Source organism: Condylura cristata, unplaced genomic scaffold, assembly GCF_000260355.1.
Source record: "Condylura cristata isolate star-nosed mole 26May11 unplaced genomic scaffold, ConCri1.0 scaffold00010, whole genome shotgun sequence".
NCBI classification, from domain to species: Eukaryota; Metazoa; Chordata; class Mammalia; order Eulipotyphla; family Talpidae; genus Condylura; species Condylura cristata.
Window position 1 is genome coordinate 43,134,747 of NW_004567111.1, and position 5,601 is coordinate 43,140,347.

General features: G+C 42.8%; 1 non-coding gene across 1 annotated transcript; it reads right to left on the reverse strand.

The window, feature by feature from the left end:
- Nucleotides 1–2,742: 2,742 nt before the first annotated feature.
- On the reverse strand, nt 2,743–2,816 carry TRNAN-GUU. The gene has a single exon. It is a non-coding gene; the product is annotated as a tRNA-Asn (tRNA).
- Nucleotides 2,817–5,601: the final 2,785 nt, after the last annotated feature.

A 5,601-nucleotide genomic window follows, 5' to 3' on the forward strand; every position in this document is an offset into this window, starting at 1 on the left:
CTAGGTGTTAAGACTCAGAGCTGACCCACTTAAGACACAGCAGACCTCTCTGTCTCTCTTGCTCCCCTCAGCAGTGTATTTCCGTCAGTTTGTCTGCAGTGCTCCCCACTCTATCTCTGGTGAATGCGCCCACTCCATACCCCATACCTCTGGTACACCTCAGCTCTTCTATGCAAAAATAAATTAAAACCTTAAAACATTAAAAATAAAAATAAAGGATTTGATTTACTTATTTTGGAATAACTAGTTTGAGTCATCTTTGACAGAAAATACTTTTTGTTGTTTTGTTTTTTCTTAAAAAAAAATGGTGATGAAAAGGCTCAATTCTTACAAGGGGGTATTGATGGGACCCACACAAGTGACCCTGAAAGGGTCAGTATATCATAGTACTTCTCATTCAGTCCTTCTAGATTGTAACAGTAAAGTACAACATGCTGACATCTTAAGGCAGCTTCTTTGGACTCAAGACCTTTATTATTAATTTTGTATATTTATATACTCTGTCAGGGAAAAATTGGTTTCTTTTTGACCTATCAATAGTATTGCACCAATCTAGATCTCTGTGTTACCTTAAAATCTTTAGTAATTTTTTCCATACCTAAGCATGTTGGGTTTTACATGCTTAATGAACTTTACCAGTAATTAGAATGTAACTTGAATAAATAAAATACAAAGCCAAGGCTTCACAATCTGGAGGCCAAGAACTCTGCTCCAAAGGGTCTGTGACTTCCTTGGAGATTACAAACCTTTTATTTTCTTCTATGACTATATACCAGAAAGCAGGACCCTCGCTTCTGTGGGGAACAGAATATTTTACCTCCAAAATTTGCAACTTGCAGGTAGACTGTTTTGAGCTGAAGGCAATTGGATCCACCTGACTCAGGAAGGCTTTCCTTTCTCTCCCTTAACTGCCTAAGGTAATTTAGATAGAGGACCTGTGCCAAGAAGTGAGTAGTCACTGGATTTAACTACAACATATATGAGTTAACTGTGGCCTACTGGGGGAAGTGTAGCAAAGCCTGTTTGTTCAAAGTCCTCTCTGTCCCTTTGCCTCTTCATGTCATGGCAGACACCTGGGTTGGAGAGGGGGGTGACTGTAAGGCTGCAGGAACCATTCAAGGAAATCCTGATATGTACTAATAACTACAAGAAAGGGTTTTTTTTAGATTTTATTTATTTATGGATACAGAACTAGGGTACAGGCTAGAGGTGCAGGGATGGTGAGAGGATTCACCACACACACAGAGCGGGGAGCAGAACAGGCAGATAGACGAAGTACACTGCTGAGGGGATCAGCTAGCGGGTCAGGAGAGGTCTGCCATGCCATATGGGGCAGGCGAGTATCGAACTCATGCGGAAGTGGCTTTAGCTTCTTAGCTTAGTGCTTTAACCCGCGGCGCCACAAGGGAGGGCCACAAGAAAGTTTTATGCAGGAACACGGTAGAAGACAAGTGGTTATGGTAGAAGACAAGTGGTTATGTGCTAAACTCAAGGATCTGAGCTCTGTCCTGAAGGAAATCTGCTGGAATCTAAAATGATTACTAATGACAGAAAATGTTCTCTGCCCCAAGAAATTTATAACCTAATGTAAATATACTCAGCGCCAGAGTAGAAAGATGTTTTCTAGAGCTCATAAGTTCGGTAATAGCAAATCACCAAAATTACACCATCTTCATCTTAAAAATTAGACCAGAAAATGTATAAATGATTTTGTGACCTGAAAAGCCCTCTGCCATTTTCTTATTACCACTATAGGGTACACTTAAGCATACATGGAAAGTTTAGAATTTTGATGGACTTCAGAATGATCCTGTTATTTTCCCTGATTTTTTACCGTTAAGTGCAATACTGTCGCTCCTTTAGGTTTCCTAAAGTAGACAACAGAGGATATGTTATTACCAAGTTATCTGATAAATAATTATCAGTCAACACTTACCAAGACATTCCCTAAGAAACAGTCAGTTAACTATACTTTCTCCTAGATCTTTAAATCTATCCATGATGAGATCCCAGAAACAAAGCACTTACCGGGGGAACTTCAGGCTTGGGAAAAATAAATTATATCGTCCTGTTATTTTATGATTCGATCTTATAGAAATTCTTACGTGAAGCATCCACTTGGAAAACATTTGTGTCTTCTATGAGACCAGAGTTGAAAATGTCACTCAAGACTTTTTAACAAGAACTCACAGGAACAAACCACTTCTGCTTGGGTTTGATTTGAGGGAAAATGCTGTTAGCAATCTAAAGTAAAAGTTAATACCTTTGCCTACATTCAAAAAAGTGTAACAGAGCTTACATTAGCATATGGTTCCGGAGGGTGATCATACTTCCACTTACTTTTAGTAGCCTTCTCTTGCACTTTTTCATGTGTAGGGCTTTTCAGATACTTTTGGCAATAGATAAGGTAATACAGAATAGCTGCATTTGTTTTTGGTGATGTAGGTTTTTCTGAGAGGAAACAATAGTGTTTACTCAATCATCTGTCAGTGAACAACTTTTTCGTTTTGTTTTTAGCCAGTATATTAACTCGGGTTGGTGAACAAGTCTCCTGCCGCAAACGTGCCTGTTTTTCCTGGTAATATGGTAAGGAGTACAGTTGCCCGGGAATGGGCTGCCATGCCGGGAACTGCGTCACACTCCAACCTCGTCACGTTGCAGATGTTATGAGGACATGAGTCCACCTCTATCCTAGATACATGGTGGCGTCAGAATGCAATTTCATTAAAAACAAGGTACTGACGTCCCTGGGTGGGCTCGAACCACCAACCTTTCGGTTAACAGCCGAACGCGCTAACCGATTGCGCCACAGAGACCCAGCTACTCCGCCTGCCGCGTGGTATGTACAGATTTTCGCCGGGCTGGCGGCTGTCCTCGCAACGCCCTGGGCATTGCAGCGCCAGCGCCGCGGAGGAGCGCGCGGAGGAGGCTGCAGGCGGGGCTGACTGCGGGCCGAGCCGGCGCGGGCGCGCGAGGAGAGCAGCCGGGCCGCGGGCCCACGGGCGGGGCTGGCGGGCGGACGCGCGGGCAGAGTCGCTGGGCTGCTGTGCGGATAAAGCTCACACGCAACCGCTTCTCGCCCTCAGGAGTGCGGGGGACGGAGAGGGCTGCCTTCACGTCCTCACGGGAAGGTTCTGTCAGTGGGTCTCCAGTGTGCACCGTTTGGGTGACCATGACCAGGTGGCTGGCCGGCCCACTGCGGCGGCGGGTGGTCAGATGCCCACTGCTCGGAAGTGGAGGGGTTGCGCACAGACCCGCCGGAGAAAATACGTTCAGTGCTGTGGAACTGTTTTCTCAATGTGTGTGTCTTCTTGCTCCCCTCCCCCCCCCCGCCCCACCGCACAATTTTTACTTTATCACCTCACTATAATTAATTATCTGTGCTTAAGGCATAAAAAAGTAAATTGTTTTCACCTCCTAAGAACCAGTTTTGGTCTTACCTTAAGATCCAGGGGACATCAAAAGGGCTTTATGAAGGAAGCGACAATAAAGATTCACCTTTAATTTGAAATGGCCACTGCAGACTTCCCTCTTCCCTTGGCTTCTGAATTTACCCCTGGAAAACTAAGATGCTTCAATATCTGTGAAGGGGTGAAGGGAGGGGTGGGGACGCGCGAAGACCTTAGCCTTTTGCTGTAACCATAGAAGTTTGAGAAAAGCACTTCCTAACTTAATTTCCTCCTGGACAGTCCAGTGACTAGAGTTCATTTGGGACCCGCCCCCTTATTCTCCTCATAGAATGGGGAATTCACTCTAACGCCACACAGTAATCCAGTCTCCCGAGTTCCATGATCTCAATTTGAGTTGTGAGGGGCTTTCCTATGCACCCTCTCTTCCCTCTCTTCCCACTCCCTCTCTTCTAGTTCCTATTCTCATCATTTAAAATTTTTAAGTGCACAGTTTAGTGATGCTAAGTACATTCACATTGCTGTGTAAACTTCAGCGTCATCCATCTTCCAGAAATTTTTCATGATCCTAAATCAAAACTCTGTGCCTTTGAGCACAGAGTCAGTAAACGTTAAGGAATTTTCCCATTTGTCTGGTTCCCAGGCATAGGTTGCCTTGTACACAACTTCCAGCCCTTAAGTAAAACCCAGATTACATAAGAATCTTGTATATGACAAACTTTCATGTTCCAAAAGTATGTCCTCCCCCATCCTTTCATGTAGATGAAGAATGATTGACAAGACTGGGAAGGTGCTCCAGCACCTGGAACAAAGAGGTTCCCCAAGATCCCCTCCCACACAAAACAATGCTGTGTCACTTCACGGAGCTGTCCCTCTACAAGACAGTTTCTTGGGAAGTGCTAGTTTCGCTGGCTCCTGTTCTGGCCACAAGGAAATAAACACTTGTCCTTTGCGCTCTCTGTATTGGGGGTGTGTTTTATTCCACCCAGTCATATGCCAAAAGAACAGACTCATTGAGGTGCATTATGTACCCAGAAAAGATTAATTCCTCATGGCCTTCTTGCCCTAGTGCCAGCAACCACCATTCTACGTTGACTTATAAATTTGATTGCTTTTGTTACTTTATCTAAGAGGCATCATCCAGTGTTTGTCCTTTTGTGATGATCTTGTTTCACTTAAAGCTGGCACCATTCATCAATGTTGTAGCATATGTCAGAATTTCATTTCTTTCTAAGACTGAATTATAGAGTTCATTGGGTGAGTACATCGTGTTTTCTTTACCTTGTCTTCTGTTGAGGCCCTTGGCTTGCTGTCACCTTTTGGCTGTTATGACTAATGATGCAGTGAAGATGGGTGTGCAAGTATATCGTTGACACTCTTCTTCCAGTACTATTGGGTATAGACTCAGAAGTAAAATTTCATAAATCCTAATTTTTTAATTTTTTGAACTACCATACCATTTTCCTGTAGTTGGTTGCACCATTTAACTTTCCTATAAATAATGTGCAAAAGGGTTTTGGTTTCTCCATCTCTTCCCCAATATTTATTATTTTCTTGAAGATTTAAAAAAATGTAATTGACCTATCTTAGCTTCAGGTGTATATTCTGCCTTTATAAACAAACAAATAAATAAATAAAATTCACTGATTATTTCCTTTCTCCCTCTCTTCCTCCCTTTTTAGTAGGTTCCTTTAAAAAAACCTTTCAGATTTATAAGAAATAGAATTTTATTTTTATTAAATAGAATTTTAATTTTATTATTATTACAATATTTCTTTTGGAATATCTTAAATGTTTAATTCTTTTCCTGCAGGTTACCTAGACCACTTTTGCTTTTAAAGATTTATTTTATTTATGCATACAGAACTGGGGTACAGGCCAGGGATGCAGGAGTGGTGATTGTGCTCATCAGAGACAGAGTGGGGAGCAGAACAGTCGGGCTGATGAAGTACATTGCTGAGGGGGCAGTGCAAGCGTCAGGAGAGGTTGCTGTGTCATGTGAGTCACCTCCGGGGCCAGGGATCGAACTTGCACTAAAGCAGCTGTGGCCAGCTAGCAGTGATGTGCTTTAACCTGTTGTGCCACTGGAAAGGGCCCAGAATTTATTTATTTATTTATTTATTAAGATTTATTTATTTGTGCATACAGAACTGGGGTACAGGCCAGAGGCTCAGGGGTGGTGAGAGGCTTCACC